Source organism: Scyliorhinus torazame, chromosome X (genome assembly GCF_047496885.1).
Source record: "Scyliorhinus torazame isolate Kashiwa2021f chromosome X, sScyTor2.1, whole genome shotgun sequence".
In the NCBI taxonomy this organism is placed as follows: Eukaryota; Metazoa; Chordata; class Chondrichthyes; order Carcharhiniformes; family Scyliorhinidae; genus Scyliorhinus; species Scyliorhinus torazame.
The window spans coordinates 16,148,471-16,169,474 of record NC_092738.1 but is presented as its reverse complement, the minus strand read 5'-3'; the positions used below and the strand labels follow the sequence as shown (position 1 = coordinate 16,169,474).

General features: G+C 72.6%; 1 pseudogene; it reads right to left on the bottom strand.

Annotated features, from left to right (window-relative positions):
* The window catches only part of LOC140405337 (histone acetyltransferase KAT5-like), a 180,976-nt pseudogene extending 160,916 nt beyond the window's left edge, over positions 1–20,060 (bottom strand).
* Between the last annotated feature and the right edge of the window lie 944 nt (positions 20,061–21,004).

The following is a 21,004-nucleotide window of genomic DNA, read 5'->3' as shown; positions in this document are numbered from 1 at the left end:
GGGGACGGGCAGCCTGTTTCAGACACCGGGGCGGTGGAGGGGAGGGGGACGGGCAGCCGGTTTCGGACACCGGGGCGGGGAGAGGACAGGCAGCCGGTTTCAGACACCGGGGCGGTGGAGGGGAGGGGGACGGGCAGCCGGTTTCAGACACCGGGGCGGTGGAGGGGACGGGCAGCCGGTTTCAGACACCGGGGCGGTGGAGGGGACGGGCAGCCGGTTTCGGACACCGGGGCGGGGGTGGGGACGGGCAGCCTGTTTCAGACACCGGGGCGGTGGAGGGGAGGGGGACGGGCAGCCGGTTTCGGACACCGGGGCGGGGAGAGGACAGGCAGCCGGTTTCAGACACCGGGGCGGTGGAGGGGAGGGGGACGGGCAGCCGGTTTCAGACACCGGGGCGGTGGAGGGGACGGGCAGCCGGTTTCAGACACCGGGGCGGTGGAGGGGACAGGCAGCCGGTTTCGGACACCGGGGCGGGGGTGGGGACGGGCAGCCTGTTTCAGACACCGGGGCGGTGGAGGGGACGGGCAGACGGTTTCAGACACCGGGGCGGTGGAGGGGACGGCAGCCGGTTTCAGACACCGGGGCGGTGGAGGGGACGGGCAGCCGGTTTCGGACACCGGGGCGGTGGAGGGGACGGGCAGACGGTTTCAGACACCGGGGCGTTGGAGGGGACGGGCAGCCGGTTTCAGACACCGGGGCGGTGGAGGGGACGGGCAGCCGGTTTCAGACACAGGGGCGGGAGGGGGGACGGGCAGCCGGTTTGAGACACCAGGGCGGGGGAGGGGAGGGGACGGGCAGCCGGTTTCAGACACCGGGGCGGGGAGGGGACGGGCAGCCGGTTTCAGGCACCGGGGCGGGGGAGGGGACGGGCAGCCGGTTTCAGACACCGGGGCGGTGGAGGGGACGGGCAGCTGGTTTCAGACACCGGGGCGGTGGAGGGGACGGGCAGCCGGTTTCAGGCACCGGGGCGGGGGTGGGGACGGGCTGCCAGTTTCAGACACCGGGGCGGTGGAGGGGACGGGCAGCCGGTTTCAGACACCGGGGCGGTGGAGGGGACGGGAAGCCGGTTTCAGGCACCGGGGCGGGAGTGGGGACGGCAGCCGGTTTCAGGCACCGGGGCGGGGGAGCGGACGGCAGCCGGTTTCAGACACCGGGGCGGTGGAGGGGACGGGCAGCCGGTTTCATACACCGGGGCGGTGGAGGGGACGGGCAGCTGGTTTCAGACACCGGGGCGGTGCAGGGGACGGGCAGCCAGTTTCAGACACCGGGGCGGTGGAGGGGACGGGCAGCCGGTTTCGGACACCGGGGCGGGGGAGAGGACAGGCAGCCGGTTTCAGACACCGGGGCGGTGGAGGGGACGGGCAGCCGGTTTCAGACACCTAGGCGGTGCAGGGGACGGGCAGCCAGTTTCAGACACCGGGGCGGTGGAGGGGACGGGCAGCCGGTTTCAGACACCGGGGCGGTGGAGGGGACGGGCAGCCGGTTTGAGACACCGGGGCGGTGGAGGGGACGGGCAGCCGGTTTCAGACACCGGGGCGGTGGAGGGGACGGGCAGCCGGTTTCAGACACCCAGGCGGTGGAGGGGAGGGGCAGCTGGTTTCAGACACCGGGGCGGGGAAGGGGACGGGCGGCCGGTTTCATACACCGGGGCGGGGGAGGGGAGGGGCAGCTGGTTTCAGACACCGGGGCGGGGAAGGGGACGGGCGGCCGGTTTCAAACACCGGGGCGGGGGAGGGGAGGGGATGGGCAGCCGGTTTCAGACACCGGGGCGGGGAGGGGAGGGGCAGCCGGTTTCAGATACCGGGGCGGGGGAGGGGACGGGCAGCCGGTTTCAGACACCGGGGCGGGGGAGGGGACGGGCAGCAGGTTTCAGACACCGGGGAGGTGGAGGGGACGTGCAGCCGGTTTCAGACACCGGTGCGGTGGAGGGGAGGGGGACGGGCAGCCGGTTTCGGACACCGGGGCGGGGAAGAGGACAGGCAGCCGGTTTCAGACACCGGGGCGGTGGAGGGGAGGGGGACGGGCAGCCGGTTTCAGACACCGGGGCGGTGGAGGGGACGGGCAGCCGGTTTCAGACACCGGGGCGGGGGAGGGGAGGGGCAGCCGGTTTCAGACACCGGGGCGGGGGAGGGGACGGGCAGCCGGTTTCAGACACCGGGGCGGGGGTGGGGACGGGCAGCCTGTTTCAGACACCGGGGCGGTGGAGGGGAGGGGGACGGGCAGCCGGTTTCGGACACCGGGGCGGGGAGAGGACAGGCAGCCGGTTTCAGACACCGGGGCGGTGGAGGGGAGGGGGACGGGCAGCCGGTTTCAGACACCGGGGCGGTGGAGGGGACGGGCAGCCGGTTTCAGACACCGGGGCGGTGGAGGGGACGGGCAGCCGGTTTCGGACACCGGGGCGGGGGTGGGGACGGGCAGCCTGTTTCAGACACCGGGGCGGTGGAGGGGAGGGGGACGGGCAGCCGGTTTCGGACACCGGGGCGGGGAGAGGACAGGCAGCCGGTTTCAGACACCGGGGCGGTGGAGGGGAGGGGGACGGGCAGCCGGTTTCAGACACCGGGGCGGTGGAGGGGACGGGCAGCCGGTTTCAGACACCGGGGCGGTGGAGGGGACAGGCAGCCGGTTTCGGACACCGGGGCGGGGGTGGGGACGGGCAGCCTGTTTCAGACACCGGGGCGGTGGAGGGGACGGGCAGACGGTTTCAGACACCGGGGCGGTGGAGGGGACGGCAGCCGGTTTCAGACACCGGGGCGGTGGAGGGGACGGGCAGCCGGTTTCGGACACCGGGGCGGTGGAGGGGACGGGCAGACGGTTTCAGACACCGGGGCGTTGGAGGGGACGGGCAGCCGGTTTCAGACACCGGGGCGGTGGAGGGGACGGGCAGCCGGTTTCAGACACAGGGGCGGGAGGGGGGACGGGCAGCCGGTTTGAGACACCAGGGCGGGGGAGGGGAGGGGACGGGCAGCCGGTTTCAGACACCGGGGCGGGGAGGGGACGGGCAGCCGGTTTCAGGCACCGGGGCGGGGGTGGGGACGGGCTGCCGGTTTCAGACACCGGGGCGGTGGAGGGGACGGGCAGCCGGTTTCAGACACCGGGGCGGGGGTGGGGACGGGCAGCCGGTTTCAGACACCGGGGCGGTGGAGGGGACGGGCAGCCGGTTTCAGACACCGGGGCGGTGGAGGGGACGGAAAGCCGGTTTCAGACACCGGGGCGGGAGTGGGGACGGCAGCCGGTTTCAGGCACCGGGGCGGGGGAGCGGACGGCAGCCGGTTTCAGACACCGGGGCGGTGGAGGGGACGGGCAGCCGGTTTCATACACCGGGGCGGTGCAGGGGACGGGCAGCCAGTTTCAGACACCGGGGCGGTGGAGGGGACGGGCAGCCGGTTTCGGACACCGGGGCGGGGGAGGGGACGGGCAGCCAATTTCAGACACCGGGGCGGTGGAGGGGACGGGCAGCCGGTTTCAGACACCGGGGCGGTGGAGGGGACGGGCAGCCGGTTCCAGACACCGGGGCGGGAGGGGGGACGGGCAGCCGGTTTCAGACACCGAGGCGGGGGAGGGGAGGGGACGGGCAGCCGGTCTCAGACACCGGGGCGGTGGAGGGGACGGGCAGCCGGTTTCAGACACCCGGGCGGTGGAGGGGAGGGGCAGCTGGTTTCAGACACCGGGGCGGGGAGGGGAGGGGCAGCCGGTTTCAGATACCGGGGCGGGGGAGGGGACGGGCAGCCGGTTTCAGACACCGGGGCGGGGGAGGGGACGGGCAGCCGGTTTCAGACACCGGGGAGGTGGAGGGGACGTGCAGCCGGTTTCAGACACCGGGGAGGTGGAGGGGACGTGCAGCCGGTTTCAGGCACCGGGGCGGGAGTGGGGACGGGCAGCCGGTTTCAGACACCGGTGCGGTGGAGGGGAGGGGGACGGGCAGCCGGTTTCGGACACCGGGGCGGTGGAGGGGACGGGCAGCCGGTTTCAGACACCGGGGCGGGGGAGGGGACGGGCAGACGGTTTCAGACACCGGGGCGGTGGAGGGGACGGGCAGACGGTTTCAGACACCGGGGCGGGGGTGGGGACGGGCAGCCTGTTTCAGACACCGGGGCGGTGGAGGGGAGGGGCAGCTGGTTTCAGACACAGGGGCGGGAGGGGGGACGGGCAGCCGGTTTCAGACACCGGGGCGGTGGAGGGGAGGGGCAGCTGGTTTCAGACACCGGGGCGGTGGAGGGGAGGGGCAGCTGGTTTCAGACACCGGGGCGGTGGAGGGGACGGGCAGCCGGTTTCAGACACCGGGGCGGGGGAGCGGAGGGGACGGGCAGCTGGTTTCAGACACCGGGGCGGTGGAGGGGACGGGCAGCCGGTTTGAGACACAGGGGCGGGGGAGGGGAGGGGACGGGCAGCCGGTTTCAGACACCAGGGCGGTGGAGGGGACGGGCAGCCGGTTTCAGACACCGGGGCGGTGGAGGGGACGGGCAGCCGGTTTCGGACACCGGGGCGGGAGGGGACGGGCAGCCAGTTTCAGACACCAGGGCGGTGGAGGGGACGGGCAGCCGGTTTCAGACACCGGGGCGGGAGGGGGGACGGGCTGCCGGTTTCAGACACTGGGGCGGTGGAGGGGAGGGGCAGCTGGTTTCAGACACAGGGGCGGGAGGGGGGACGGGCTGCCGGTTTCAGACACCGAGGCGGGGGAGGGGAGGGGACGGGCAGCCGGTTTCAGACACCGGGGCGGTGGAGGGGACGGGCAGCCGGTTTCAGACACCCGGGCGGTGGAGGGTAGGGGCAGCTGGTTTCAGACACCGGGGCGGGGAGGGGAGGGGCAGCCGGTTTCAGATACCGGGGCGGGGGAGGGGACGGGCAGCCGGTTTCAGACACCGGGGCGGGGGAGGGGACGGGCAGCCGGTTTCAGACACCGGGGAGGTGGAGGGGACGTGCAGCCGGTTTCAGACACCGGGGAGGTGGAGGGGACGTGCAGCCGGTTTCAGGCACCGGGGCGGGAGTGGGGACGGGCAGCCGGTTTCAGACACCGGTGCGGTGGAGGGGAGGGGGACGGGCAGCCGGTTTCGGACACCGGGGCGGTGGAGGGGACGGGCAGCCGGTTTCAGACACCGGGGCGGGGGAGGGGACGGGCAGACAGTTTCAGACACCGGGGCGGTGGAGGGGACGGGCAGACGGTTTCAGACACCGGGGCGGGGGTGGGGACGGGCAGCCTGTTTCAGACACCGGGGCGGTGGAGGGGAGGGGCAGCTGGTTTCAGACACAGGGGCGGGAGGGGGGACGGGCAGCCGGTTTCAGACACCGGGGCGGTGGAGGGGAGGGGCAGCTGGTTTCAGACACCGGGGCGGTGGAGGGGAGGGGCAGCTGGTTTCAGACACCGGGGCGGTGGAGGGGACGGGCAGCCGGTTTGAGACACCGGGGCGGGGGAGCGGAGGGGACGGGCAGCCGGTTTCAGACACCGGGGCGGTGGAGGGGACGGGCAGCCGGTTTCAGACACCGGGGCGGTGGAGGGGAGGGGCAGCTGGTTTCAGACACCGGGGCGGTGGAGGGGACGGGCAGCCGGTTTGAGACACCGGGGCGGGGGAGGGGAGGGGACGGGCAGCCGGTTTCAGACACCGGGGCGGGGAGGGGACGGGCAGCCAGTTTCAGACACCAGGGCGGTGGAGGGGACGGGCAGCCGGTTTCAGACACCGGGGCGGTGGAGGGGACGGGCAGCCGGTTTCGGACACCGGGGCGGGAGGGGGGACGGGCTGCCGGTTTCAGACACTGGGGCGGTGGAGGGGACGGGCAGTCGGTTTCAGACTCCGGGGCGAGGAGGGGACGGGCAGCCAGTTTCAGACACCAGGGCGGTGGAGGGGACGGGCAGCCGGTTTCAGACACCGGGGCGGGAGGGGGGACGGGCTGCCGGTTTCAGACACTGGGGCGGTGGAGGGGAGGGGCAGCTGGTTTCAGACACAGGGGCGGGAGGGGGGACGGGCTGCCGGTTTCAGACACCGGGGCGGGAGGGGGGACGGGCTGCCGGTTTCAGACACCGGGGCGGTGGAGAGGAGGGGGACGGGCAGCCGGTTTCAGACACCGGGGCGGGAGGGGGGACGGGCTGCCGGTTTCAGACACTGGGGCGGTGGAGGGGAGGGGCAGCTGGTTTCAGACACAGGGGCGGGAGGGGGGACGGGCAGCCGGTTTCAGACACCGGGGCGATGGAGGGGACGGGCAGCCGGTTTCAGACACCGGGGCGGTGGAGGGGACGGGCAGCCGGTTTCAGACACCGGGGCGGGTGAGGGGAGGGGACGGGCAGCCGGTTTCAGGCACCGGGGCGGGGGAGCGGACGGCAGCCGGTTTCAGGCACCGGGGCGGGGGAGGGGACGGGCAGCCGGTTTCAGACACCGGGGCGGTGGAGGGGACGGGCAGCCGGTTTCAGACACCGGGGCGGTGGAGGGGACGGGCAGACGGTTTCAGACACCGGGGCGGGGGTGGGGACGGGCAGCCTGTTTCAGACACCGGGGCGGTGGAGGGGAGGGGCAGCTGGTTTCAGACACAGGGGCGGGAGGGGGGACGGGCTGCCGGTTTCAGACACTGGGGCGGTGGAGGGGAGGGGCAGCTGGTTTCAGACACCGGGGCGGTGGAGGGGACGGGCAGCCGGTTTTAGACACCGGGGCGGGGGAGGGGAGGGGACGGGCACCCGGTTTCAGACACCGGGGCGGGGGAGGGGACGTGCAGCCGGTTTCAGACACCGGGGAGGTGGAGGGGACGTGCAGCCGGTTTCAGGCACCGGGGCGGGAGTGGGGACGGGCAGCCGGTTTCAGACACCGGTGCGGTGGAGGGGAGGGGGACGGGCAGCCGGTTTCGGACACCGGGGCGGTGGAGGGGACGGGCAGCCGGTTTCAGACACCGGGGCGGGGGAGGGGACGGGCAGACAGTTTCAGACACCGGGGCGGTGGAGGGGACGGGCAGACGGTTTCAGACACCGGGGCGGGGGTGGGGACGGGCAGCCTGTTTCAGACACCGGGGCGGTGGAGGGGAGGGGCAGCTGGTTTCAGACACAGGGGCGGGAGGGGGGACGGGCAGCCGGTTTCAGACACCGGGGCGGTGGAGGGGAGGGGCAGCTGGTTTCAGACACCGGGGCGGTGGAGGGGAGGGGCAGCTGGTTTCAGACACCGGGGCGGTGGAGGGGACGGGCAGCCGGTTTGAGACACCGGGGCGGGGGAGCGGAGGGGACGGGCAGCCGGTTTCAGACACCGGGGCGGTGGAGGGGAGGGGCAGCTGGTTTCAGACACCGGGGCGGTGGAGGGGACGGGCAGCCGGTTTGAGACACCGGGGCGGGGGAGGGGAGGGGACGGGCAGCCGGTTTCAGACACCGGGGCGGGGAGGGGACGGGCAGCCAGTTTCAGACACCAGGGCGGTGGAGGGGACGGGCAGCCGGTTTCAGACACCGGGGCGGTGGAGGGGACGGGCAGCCGGTTTCGGACACCGGGGCGGGAGGGGGGACGGGCTGCCGGTTTCAGACACTGGGGCGGTGGAGGGGACGGGCAGCCGGTTTCAGACTCCGGGGCGAGGAGGGGACGGGCAGCCAGTTTCAGACACCAGGGCGGTGGAGGGGACGGGCAGCCGGTTTCAGACACCGGGGCGGGAGGGGGGACGGGCTGCCGGTTTCAGACACTGGGGCGGTGGAGGGGAGGGGCAGCTGGTTTCAGACACAGGGGCGGGAGGGGGGACGGGCTGCCGGTTTCAGACACCGGGGCGGGAGGGGGGACGGGCTGCCGGTTTCAGACACCGGGGCGGTGGAGAGGAGGGGGACGGGCAGCCGGTTTCAGACACCGGGGCGGGAGGGGGGACGGGCTGCCGGTTTCAGACACTGGGGCGGTGGAGGGGAGGGGCAGCTGGTTTCAGACACAGGGGCGGGAGGGGGGACGGGCAGCCGGTTTCAGACACCGGGGCGATGGAGGGGACGGGCAGCCGGTTTCAGACACCGGGGCGGTGGAGGGGACGGGCAGCCGGTTTCAGACACCGGGGCGGGTGAGGGGAGGGGACGGGCAGCCGGTTTCAGGCACCGGGGCGGGGGGAGCGGACGGCAGCCGGTTTCAGGCACCGGGGCGGGGGAGGGGACGGGCAGCCGGTTTCAGACACCGGGGCGGTGGAGGGGACGGGCAGCCGGTTTCAGACACCGGGGCGGTGGAGGGGACGGGCAGACGGTTTCAGACACCGGGGCGGGGGTGGGGACGGGCAGCCTGTTTCAGACACCGGGGCGGTGGAGGGGAGGGGCAGCTGGTTTCAGACACAGGGGCGGGAGGGGGGACGGGCTGCCGGTTTCAGACACTGGGGCGGTGGAGGCGAGGGGCAGCTGGTTTCAGACACCGGGGCGGTGGAGGGGACGGGCAGCCGGTTTTAGACACCGGGGCGGGGGAGGGGAGGGGACGGGCACCCGGTTTCAGACACCGGGGCGGGGGAGGGGAGGGGCAGCCAGTTTCAGACACCAGGGCGGTGGAGGGGAGGGGCAGCCGGTTTCAGACACCGGGGCGGGGGAGGGGAGGGGCAGCCAGTTTCAGACACCGGGGCGGTGGAGGGGACGGGCAGCCAGTTTCAGACACCAGGGCGGTGGAGGGGAGGGGCAGCCGGTTTCAGACACCGGGGCGGGAGGGGGGAGGGGCTGCCGGTTTCAGACACTGGGGCGGTGGAGGGGAGGGGCAGCTGGTTTCAGACACAGGGGCGGGAGGGGGGACGGGCTGCCGGTTTCAGACACCGGGGCGGGGGAGGGGAGGGGCAGCTGGTTTCAGACACAGGGGCGGGAGGGGGAGGGGCAGCTGGTTTCAGACACCGGGGCGGTGGAGGGGAGGGGGACGGGCAGCCGGTTTCGGACACCGGGGCGGGGAGGGGACGGGCAGCCAGTTTCAGACACCAGGGCGGTGGAGGGGACGGGCAGCCGGTTTCAGACATCGGGGCGGTGGAGGGGACGGGCAGCCGGTTTCAGACACAGGGGCGGGAGGGGGGACGGGCTGCCGGTTTCAGACACCGGGGCGGGGGAGGGGAGGGGCAGCTGGTTTCAGACACAGGGGCGGGAGGGGGAGGGGCAGCTGGTTTCAGACACCGGGGCGGTGGAGGGGAGGGGGACGGGCAGCCGGTTTCAGGCACCGGGGCGGGGGTGGGGACGGGCTGCCGGTTTCAGACACCGGGGCGGTGGAGGGGACGGGCAGCCGGTTTCAGACACCGGGGCGGTGGAGGGGACGGGCAGCCGGTTTCAGACACCGGGGCGGGAGTGGGGACGGCAGCCGGTTTCAGGCACCGGGGCGGTGGAGGGGACGGGCAGCCGGTTTCAGACACCGGGGCGGGGGAGCGGACGGCAGCCGGTTTCAGACACCGGGGCGGTGGAGGGGACGGGCAGCCGGTTTCAGACACCGGGGCGGTGCAGGGGACGGGCAGCCAATTTCAGACACCGGGGCGGTGGAGGGGACGGGCAGCCGGTTTCAGACACCGGGGCGGTGGAGGGGACGGGCAGCCGGTTTCAGACACCGGAGCAGGGGAGGGGATGGGCAGACGGTTTCAGACACCGGGGCGGTGGAGGGGACGGGCAGCCGGTTTCAGACACCGGGGCGGTGGAGGGGACGGGCAGCCGGTTTCAGACACCGGGGCGGGAGGGGGGACTGGCAGCCGGTTTCAGACACCGAGGCGGGGGAGGGGAGGGGACCGTCAGCCGGTTTCAGACACCGGAGCAGGGGAGGGGATGGGCAGCCGGTTTCAGACACCGGGGCGGTGGAGGTGACGGGCAGCCGGTTTGAGACACCGGGGCGGTGGAGGGGACGGGCAGCCGGTTTCAGACACCGGGGCGGTGGAGGGGACGGGCAGCCGGTTTCCGACACCCGGGCGGTGGAGGGGAGGGGCAGCTGGTTTCAGACACCGGGGCGGGGAAGGGGACGGGCGGCCGGTTTCATACACGGGGGCGGGGGAGGGGACGGGCAGCTGGTTTCAGACACCGGGGCGGGGAAGGAGAGCGGCCGGTTTCAAACACCGGGGCGGTGGAGGGGAGGGGCAGCCGGTTTCAGATACCGGGGCGGTGGAGGGGACGGGCAGCCGGTTTCAGACACCGGGGCGGGGGAGGGGACGGGCAGCCGGTTTCAGACACCGGGGAGGTGGAGGGGACGTGCAGCCGGTTTCAGGCACCGGGGCGGGAGTGGGGACGGGCAGCCGGTTTCAGACACCGGTGCGGTGGAGGGGAGGGGGACGGGCAGCCGGTTTCAGACACCGGGGCGGTGGAGGGGAGGGGCAGCCGGTTTCGGACACCGGGGCGGGGGAGGGGACGGGCAGCCGGTTTCAGACACCGGGGCGGTGGAGGGGAGGGGCAGCTGGTTTCAGACACAGGGGCGGGAGGGGGGACGGGCAGCCGGTTTCAGACACCGGGGCGGGGAGGGGAGGGGACGGGCAGCCGGTTTCAGACACCGGGGCGGGGAGGGGACGGGCAGCCGGTTTCAGACACCGGGGCGGGGGAGGGGACGGGCAGCCGGTTTCAGACACCGGGGCGGTGGAGGGGACGGGCAGCCGGTTTCAGACACCGGGGCGGGGAGGGGACGGGCAGCCGGTTTCAGACACCGGGGCGGGGGAGGGGACGGGCAGCCGGTTTCAGACACCGGGGAGGGGACGGGCAGCCGGTTTCAGACACGGGGGCGGGGGAGGGGACGGCAGGCGGTTTCAGACACCGGGGCGGGGAGGGGACGGGCAGCCGGTTTCAGACACCGGGGCGGGGGAGAGGAGGGTAGCCGGTTTCAGACACCGGGGTGGTGGAGGGGAGGGGGACGGGCAGCCGGTTTCAGACACCGGGGCGGTGGAGGGGACGGGCAGCCGGTTTCAGACACCGGGGCGGTGGAGGGGACGGGCAGCCGGTTTCAGACACCGGGGCGGTGGAGGGGACGGGCAGCCGGTTTCAGACACCGGGGCGGTGGAGGGGACGGCAGCCGGTTTCAGACACCGGGGCGGGGGAGGGGACGGCAGCCGGTTTCAGACACCGGGGCGGTGGAGGGGACGGGCAGCCGGTTTCAGACACCGGGGCGGTGGAGGGGACGGCAGCCGGTTTCAGGCACCGGGGCGATGGAGGGGACGGCAGCCGGTTTCAGACACCGGGGCGGGGGAGGGGACGGGCAGCCGATTTCAGACACCGGGGCGGGGGAGGGGACGGGCAGCCGGTTTCAGACACCGGGGCGGGGGAGGGGACGGGCAGCCGGTTTCAGACACCGGGGCGGGGGAGGGGAGGGGCAGCCGGTTTCGGACACCGGGGCGGGGGTGGGGACGGGCAGCCGGTTTCGGACACCGGGGCGGTGGAGGGGAGGGGGACGGGCAGCCGGTTTCGGACACCGGGGCGGGGAGAGGACAGCCAGCCGGTTTCGGACACCGGGGCGGTGGAGGGGAGGGGGACGGGCAGCCGGTTTCAGACACCGGGGCGGTGGAGGGGACGGGCAGCCGGTTTCAGACACCGGGGCGGTGGAGGGGACGGGCAGCCGGTTTCGGACACCGGGGCGGGGGTGGGGACGGGCAGCCTGTTTCAGACACCGGGGCGGTGGAGGGGACGGCAGCCGGTTTCAGACACCGGGGCGATGGAGGGGACGGCAGCCGGTTTCAGACACCGGGGCGGTGGAGGGGACGGGCAGCCGGTTTCGGACACCGGGGCGGTGGAGGGGACGGGCAGACGGTTTCAGACACCGGGGCGGGGGAGGGGCAGCCGGTTTCAGACACCGGGGCGGGGGAGGGGACGGGCAGCCGGTTTCGGACACCGGGGCGGTGGAGGGGAGGGGGACGGGCAGCCGGTTTCGGACACCGGGGCGGGGAGAGGACAGCCAGCCGGTTTCGGACACCGGGGCGGTGGAGGGGAGGGGGACGGGCAGCCGGTTTCAGACACCGGGGCGGTGGAGGGGACGGGCAGCCGGTTTCAGACACCGGGGCGGTGGAGGGGACGGCAGCCGGTTTCAGGCACCGGGGCGATGGAGGGGACGGCAGCCGGTTTCAGACACCGGGGCGGGGGAGGGGACGGGCAGCCGATTTCAGACACCGGGGCGGGGGAGGGGACGGGCAGCCGGTTTCAGACACCGGGGCGGGGGAGGGGACGGGCAGCCGGTTTCAGACACCGGGGCGGGGGAGGGGAGGGGCAGCCGGTTTCGGACACCGGGGCGGGGGGTGGGGACGGGCAGCCGGTTTCGGACACCGGGGCGGTGGAGGGGAGGGGGACGGGCAGCCGGTTTCGGACACCGGGGCGGTGGAGGGGAGGGGGACGGGCAGCCGGTTTCGGACACCGGGGCGGGGAGAGGACAGCCAGCCGGTTTCGGACACCGGGGCGGTGGAGGGGAGGGGGACGGGCAGCCGGTTTCAGACACCGGGGCGGTGGAGGGGACGGCAGCCGGTTTCAGACACCGGGGCGATGGAGGGGACGGCAGCCGGTTTCAGACACCGGGGCGGTGGAGGGGACGGGCAGCCGGTTTCGGACACCGGGGCGGTGGAGGGGACGGGCAGACGGTTTCAGACACCGGGGCGGGGGAGGGGCAGCCGGTTTCAGACACCGGGGCGGGGGAGGGGACGGGCAGCCGGTTTCAGATACCGGGGCGGTGGAGGGGACGGGCAGCCGGTTTCAGACACCGGGGCGGTGGAGGGGACGGGCAGACGGTTTCAGACACCGGGGCGGTGGAGGGGACGGGCAGCCGGTTTCAGACACCGGGGCGGTGGTGGGGACGGGCAGCCGGTTTCAGACACAGGGGCGGGAGGGGGGACGGGCAGCCGGTTTGAGACACCAGGGCGGGGGAGGGGAGGGGACGGGCAGCCGGTTTCAGACACCGGGGCGGGGAGGGGACGGGCAGCCGGTTTCAGACACCGGGGCGGGGGAGGGGACGGGCAGCCGGTTTCAGACACCGGGGCGGTGGAGGGGACGGGCAGCCGGTTTCAGGCACCGGGGCGGGGGTGGGGACGGGCTGCCGGTTTCAGACACCGGGGCGGTGGAGGGGACGGGCAGCCGGTTTCAGACACCGGGGCGGGGGTGGGGACGGGCAGCCGGTTTCAGACACCGGGGCGGTGGAGGGGACGGGCAGCCGGTTTCAGACACCGGGGCGGTGGAGGGGACGGGAAGCCGGTTTCAGACACCGGGGCGGGAGTGGGGACGGCAGCCGGTTTCAGGCACCGGGGCGGGGGAGCGGACGGCAGCCGGTTTCAGACACCGGGGCGGTGGAGGGGACGGGCAGCCGGTTTCATACACCGGGGCGGTGCAGGGGACGGGCAGCCAGTTTCAGACACCGGGGCGGTGGAGGGGACGGGCAGCCGGTTTCGGACACCGGGGCGGGGGAGGGGACGGGCAGCCGGTTTCAGACACCGGGGCGGTGGAGGGGACGGGCAGCCGGTTTCAGACACTGGGGCGGTGGAGGGGACGGGCAGCCGGTTCCAGACACCGGGGCGGGAGGGGGGACGGGCAGCCGGTTTCAGACACCGAGGCGGGGGAGGGGAGGGGACGGGCAGCCGGTTTCAGACACCGGGGCGGTGGAGGGGACGGGCAGCCGGTTTCAGACACCCGGGCGGTGGAGGGGAGGGGCAGCTGGTTTCAGACACCGGGGCGGGGAGGGGAGGGGCAACCGGTTTCAGATACCGGGGCGGGGGAGGGGACGGGCAGCCGGTTTCAGACACCGGGGCGGGGGAGGGGACGGGCAGCCGGTTTCAGACACCGGGGCGGGGGAGGGGACGGGCAGCCGGTTTCAGACACCGGGGAGGTGGAGGGGACGTGCAGCCGGTTTCAGACACCGGGGAGGTGGAGGGGACGTGCAGCCGGTTTCAGGCACCGGGGCGGGAGTGGGGACGGGCAGCCGGTTTCAGACACCGGGGCGGTGGAGGGGACGGGCAGCCGGTTTCAGACACCGGGGCGGGGGAGGGGACGGGCAGACGGTTTCAGACACCGGGGCGGTGGAGGGGACGGGCAGACGGTTTCAGACACCGGGGCGGGGGTGGGGACGGGCAGCCTGTTTCAGACACCGGGGCGGTGGAGGGGAGGGGCAGCTGGTTTCAGACACAGGGGCGGGAGGGGGGACGGGCAGCCGGTTTCAGACACCGGGGCGGTGGAGGGGAGGGGCAGCTGGTTTCAGACACCGGGGCGGTGGAGGGGAGGGGCAGCTGGTTTCAGACACCGGGGCGGTGGAGGGGACGGGCAGCCGGTTTGAGACACCGGGGCGGGGGAGGGGAGGGGACGGGCAGCCGGTTTCAGACACCGGGGCGGTGGAGGGGATGGGCAGCCGGTTTCAGACACCGGGGCGGTGGAGGGGACGGGCAGCCGGTTTGAGACACCGGGGCGGGGGAGGGGAGGGGACGGGCAGCCGGTTTCAGACACCGGGGCGGGGGAGGGGAGGGGACGGGCAGCTGGTTTCAGACACCGGGGCGGTGCAGGGGACGGGCAGCCAGTTTCAGACACCAGGGCGGTGGAGGGGACGGGCAGCCGGTTTCAGACACCGGGGCGGTGGAGGGGACGGGCAGCCGGTTTCAGACACCCGGGCGTGGAGGGGAGGGGCAGCTGGTTTCAGACACCGGGGCGGGGAAGGGGACGGGCGGCCGGTTTCATACACGGGGGCGGGGGAGGGGACGGGCAGCTGGTTTCAGACACCGGGGCGGGGAAGGAGAGCGGCCGGTTTCAAACACCGGGGCGGTGGAGGGGAGGGGCAGCCGGTTTCAGATACCGGGGCGGTGGAGGGGACGGGCAGCCGGTTTCAGACACCGGGGCGGGGGAGGGGACGGGCAGCCGGTTTCAGACACCGGGGAGGTGGAGGGGACGTGCAGCCGGTTTCAGGCACCGGGGCGGGAGTGGGGACGGGCAGCCGGTTTCAGACACCGGTGCGGTGGAGGGGGACGGGCAGCCGGTTTCAGACACCGGGGCGGTGGAGGGGAGGGGCAGCCGGTTTCGGACACCGGGGCGGGGGAGGGGACGGGCAGCCGGTTTCAGACACCGGGGCGGTGGAGGGGAGGGGCAGCTGGTTTCAGACACCGGGGCGGGAGGGGGGACGGGCAGCCGGTTTCAGACACCGGGGCGGGGGAGAGGAGGGTAGCCGGTTTCAGACACCGGGGCGGTGGAGGGGAGGGGGACGGGCAGCCGGTTTCAGACACCGGGGCGGTGGAGGGGACGGCAGCCGGTTTCAGACACCGGGGCGGGGGAGGGGACGGCAGCCGGTTTCAGACACCGGGGCGGTGGAGGGGACGGGCAGCCGGTTTCAGACACCGGGGCGGTGGAGGGGACGGCAGCCGGTTTCAGGCACCGGGGCGATGGAGGGGACGGCAGCCGGTTTCAGACACCGGGGCGGGGGAGGGGACGGGCAGCCGATTTCAGACACCGGGGCGGGGGAGGGGAGGGGACGGGCAGCCGGTTTCAGACACCGGGGCGGTGGAGGGGACGGGCAGCCGGTTTCAGACACCGGGGCGGTGGAGGGGACGGGCAGCCGGTTTGAGACACCGGGGCGGGGGAGGGGAGGGGACGGGCAGCCGGTTTCAGACACCGGGGCGGGGGAGGGGAGGGGACGGGCAGCTGGTTTCAGACACCGGGGCGGTGCAGGGGACGGGCAGCCAGTTTCAGACACCAGGGCGGTGGAGGGGACGGGCAGCCGGTTTCAGACACCGGGGCGGGAGGGGGGGACGGGCTGCCGGTTTCAGACACTGGGGCGGTGGAGGGGACGGGCAGCCGGTTTGAGACACCGGGGCGGGGGAGGGGAGGGGACGGGCAGCCGGTTTCAGACACCGGGGCGGGGAGGGGACGGGCAGCCAGTTTCAGACACCAGGGCGGTGGAGGGGACGGGCAGCCGGTTTCAGACACCGGGGCGGGAGGGGGGACGGGCTGCCGGTTTCAGACACTGGGGCGGTGGAGGGGAGGGGCAGCTGGTTTCAGACACAGGCGCGGGAGGGGGGACGGGCTGCCGGTTTCAGACACCGGGGCGGTGGAGGGAGGGGGACGGGCAGCCGGTTTCAGGCACCGGGGCGGGGGGTGGGGACGGGCTGCCGGTTTCAGACACCGGGGCGGTGGAGGGGACGGGCAGCCGGTTTCAGACACCGGGGCGGGGGAGGGGAGGGGACGGGCAGCCGGTTTCAGGCACCGGGGCGGGGGAGCGGACGGCAGCCGGTTTCAGGCACCGGGGCGGGGGAGGGGACGGGCAGCCGGTTTCAGACACCGGGGCGGTGCAGGGGACGGGCAGCCAATTTCAGACACCGGGGCGGTGGAGGGGACGGGCAGACGGTTTCAGACACCGGGGCGGGGGTGGGGACGGGCAGCCTGTTTCAGACACCGGGGCGGTGGAGGGGAGGGGCAGCTGGTTTCAGACACAGGGGCGGGAGGGGGGACGGGCTGCGGTTTCAGACACTGGGGCGGTGGAGGGGAGGGGCAGCTGGTTTCAGACACCGGGGCGGTGGAGGGGACGGGCAGCCGGTTTGAGACACCGGGGCGGGGGAGGGGAGGGGACGGGCAGCCGGTTTCAGACACCGGGGCGGGGTAGGGGAGGGGACGGGCAGCGGTTTCAGACACCGGGGCGGGGGAGGGGAGGGGGACGGGCAGCCGGTTTCAGACACCGGGGCAGTGGAGGGGACGGGCAGCCGGTTTGAGACACCGGGGCAGTGGAGGGGAGGGGGACGGGCAGCCGGTTTCAGACACCGGGGCGGTGGAGGGGGACGGGCAGCCGGTTTCTGACACCGGGGCGGGGGAGGGGACGGGCAGCCGGTTTCAGACACCGGGGCGGGGGAGGGGACGGGCAGCCGGTTTCAGACACCGGGGTGGTGGAGGGGACGGGCAGCCGGTTTCAGACATCGGGGCGGTGGAGGGGACGGGCAGCCGGTTTCAGACACCGGGGCGGGAGGGGGGGAGGGGCTGCCGGTTTCAGACACTGGGGCGGTGGAGGGAAGGGGCAGCTGGTTTCAGACACAGGGGCGGGAGGGGGGACGGGCTGCCGGTTTCAGACACCGGGGCGGGGGAGGGGAGGGGCAGCTGGTTTCAGACACAGGGGCGGGAGGGGGGGAGGGGCAGCTGGTTTCAGACACCGGGGCGGTGGAGGGGAGGGGGACGGGCAGCCGGTTTCGGACACCGGGGCGGGGAGGGGACGGGCAGCCAGTTTCAGACACCAGGGCGGTGGAGGGGGACGGGCAGCCGGTTTCAGACATCGGGGGCGGTGGAGGGGACGGGCAGCCGGTTTCAGACACAGGGGCGGGAGGGGGGACGGGCTGCCGGTTTCAGACACCGGGGGCGGGGGAGGGGGAGGGGCAGCTGGTTTCAGACACAGGGGCGGGAGGGGGAGGGGCAGCTGGTTTCAGACACCGGGGCGGTGGAGGGGAGGGGGACGGGCAGCCGGTTTCAGGCACCGGGGCGGGGGTGGGGACGGGCTGCCGGTTTCAGACACCGGGGCGGTGGAGGGGACGGGCAGCCGGTTTCAGACACCGGGGCGGTGGAGGGGACGGGCAGCCGGTTTCAGACACCGGGGCGGTGGAGGGGACGGGCAGCCGGTTTCAGACACCGGGGCGGGGGAGGGGACGGGCAGCCGGTTTCAGACACCGGGGCGGTGGAGGGGACGGGCAGCCGGTTTCAGACACCGGGGCGGTGGAGGGGACGGGCAGCCGGTTTCAGACACCGGGGCGGGAGGGGGGACGGGCAGCCGGTTTCAGACACCGAGGCGGGGGAGGGGAGGGGACGGGCAGCCGGTTTCAGACACCGGAGCAGGGGAGGGGATGGGCAGCCGGTTTGAGACACCGGGGCGGTGGAGGGGACGGGCAGCCGGTTTCAGACACCGGGGCGGTGGAGGGGACGGGCAGCCGGTTTCAGACACCCGGGCGGTGGAGGGGAGGGGCAGCTGGTTTCAGACACCGGGGCGGGGAAGGGGACGGGCGGCCGGTTTCATACACCGGGGCGGGGGGAGGGGAGGGGCAGCTGGTTTCAGACACCGGGGCGGGGAAGGAGAGCGGCCGGTTTCAAACACCGGGGCGGTGGAGGGGAGGGGCAGCCGTTTCAGACACCGGGGAGGTGGAGGGGACGGGCAGCCGGTTTCAGACACCGGGGCGGGAGGGGGGACGGGCAGCCGGTTTCAGACACCGAGGCGGGGGAGGGGAGGGGACGGGCAGCCGGTTTCAGACACCGGAGCAGGGGAGGGGATGGGCAGCCGGTTTGAGACACCGGGGCGGTGGAGGGGGACGGGCAGCCGGTTTCAGACACCGGGGCGGTGGAGGGGACGGGCAGCCGGTTTCAGACACCCGGGCGGTGGAGGGGAGGGGCAGCTGGTTTCAGACACCGGGGCGGGGAAGGGGACGGGCGGCCGGTTTCATACACCGGGGCGGGGGAGGGAGGGGCAGCTGGTTTCAGACACCGGGGCGGGGAAGGAGAGCGGCCGGTTTCAAACACCGGGGCGGTGGAGGGGAGGGGCAGCCGGTTTCAGATACCGGGGCGGTGGAGGGGACGGGCAGCCGGTTTCAGACACCGGGCGGGGGAGGGGACGGGCAGCCGGTTTCAGACACCGGGGAGGTGGAGGGGACGTGCAGCCGGTTTCAGGCACCGGGGCGGGAGTGGGGACGGGCAGCCGGTTTCAGACACCGGTGCGGTGGAGGGGAGGGGGACGGGCAGCCGGTTTCAGACACCGGGGCGGTGGAGGGGAGGGGCAGCCGGTTTCGGACACCGGGGCGGGGGAGGGGACGGGCAGCCGGTTTCAGACACCGGGGCGGTGGAGGGGAGGGGCAGCTGGTTTCAGACACAGGGGCGGGAGGGGGGACGGGCAGCCGGTTTCAGACACCGGGGCGGGGAGGGGAGGGGACGGGCAGCCGGTTTCAGACACCGGGGCGGGGAGGGGACGGGCAGCCGGTTTCAGACACCGGGGCGGGGGAGGGGACGGGCAGCCGTTTCAGACACCGGGGGCGGTGGAGGGACGGGCAGCCGGTTTCAGACACCGGGGCGGGGAGGGGACGGGCAGCCGGTTTCAGACACCGGGGCGGGGAGGGGACGGGCAGCCGGTTTCAGACACCGGGGAGGGGACGGGCAGCCGGTTTCAGACACGGGGGCGGGGGAGGGGACAGCAGGGGATTTCAGACACCGGGGCGGGGAGGGGACGGGCAGCCGGTTTCAGACACCGGGGGCGGGGGAGAGGAGGGTAGCCGGTTTCAGACACCGGGGCGGGGGAGGGGACGGTAGCCGGTTTCAGACACCGGGGCGGTGGAGGGGAGGGGGACGGGCAGCCGGTTTCAGACACCGGGGCGGTGGAGGGGACGGGCAGCCGGTTTCAGACACCGGGGCGGTGGAGGGGATGGGCAGCCGGTTTCAGACACCGGGGCGGTGGAGGGGACGGGCAGCCGGTTTCAGACACCGGGGCGGGGGAGGGGACGGCAGCCGGTTTCAGACACCGGGGCGGTGGAGGGGACGGGCAGCCGGTTTCAGACACCGGAGCGGGGAGGGGACGGGCAGCCGATTTCAGACACCGGGGCGGGGGAGGGGACGGGCAGCCGGTTTCAGACACCGGGGCGGGGGAGGGGACGGGCAGCCGATTTCAGACACCGGGGCGGGGGAGGGGACGGGCAGCCGGTTTCAGACACCGGGGCGGGGGAGGGGACGGACAGCCAGTTTCAGACACCGGGGCGGGGAGGGGACGGGCAGCCGGTTTCAGACACCGGGGCGGGGGAGGGGACGGCAGCCGGTTTCAGGCACCGGGGCGATGGAGGGGACGGGCAGCCGATTTCAGACACCGGGGCGGGGGAGGGGACGGGCAGCCGGTTTCAGACACCGGGGCGGGGGTGGGGACGGGCTGCCGGTTTCAGACACCCGGGCGGTGGAGGGGACGGGCAGCCGGTTTCAGACACCGGGGCGGGGGAGGGGACGGGCAGCCGGTTTCAGACACCGGGGCGGGGGAGGGGACGGCAGCCGGTTTCAGACACCGGGGCGGGGGTGAGAAAGGGGTTAAATTGCATCACAACTCACTCAAATCACCAGCAAGCGGTCAAACAAGTATAAAGGCAACTCACAGATAACAAATTTTTTGTGACGTTTCGATGCTGTTGGTCCTGTCTGGTATCTTCACAACAGAGACCCTTTGTAAACTAGTACTCGAGGTTAAGTAGGCCAAGCCCTGTTCCATCAATACCATAGAGAGGGAGAAAGAGACACAACACGTTATCCCGGTACAGCCTGACTCAGATTCTCATCCTTGCCTTCAAATGTGTCCATAGCCTCCTCCCTATCTCTGTAACCTCCTCCAGCCCCGACAACCCTCCCTATCTCTGTAACCTCCTCCAGCCCCGACAACCCTCCCTATCTCTGTAACCTCCTGCAGCCCCTACAACCCTCCCTATCTCTGTAACTTCCTCCAGCCCCGACAACCCTCCCTATCTCTGTAACCTCCTCCAGCCCCGACATCTCTCCCTATCTCTGTAACCTCCTCCAGCCCCGACAACCCTCCCTATCTCTGTAACCTCCTCCAGCCCCGACAACCCTCCCTATCTCTGTAACCTCCTCCAGCCCCTACAACCCTCCCTATCTCTGTAACCTCCTCCAGCCCCGACAACCCTCCCTATCTCTGTAACCTCCTCCAGCCCCTACAACCCTCCCTATCTCTGTAACCTCCTCCAGCCCCGACAACCCTCCCTATCTCTGTAACCTCCTCCAGCCCCTACAACCCTCCCTATCTCTGTAACCTCCTCCAGCCCCAACAACCCTCCCTATCTCTGTAACCTCCTCCAGCCCCTACAACCCTCCCTATCACTGTAACCTCCTCCAGTCCCTACACCCCTCCCTATCTCTGTAACCTCCTCCAGTCCCTACAACCCTCCCTATCTCTGTAACCTCCTCCAGCCCCGACAACCCTCCCTATCTCCGTAACCTCCTCCAGCCCCGACAACCCTCCCTATCTCTGTAACCTCCTCCACGTCCACAACCCTCCCTATCTCTGTAACCTCCTCCAGCCCGTACAACCCTCCCTATCTCTGTAACCTCCTCCAGCCCCGACAACCCTCCCTATCTCTGTAACCTCCTCCAGCCCCGACAACCCTACCTATCTCTGTAACCTCCTCCAGCCCCGACAAC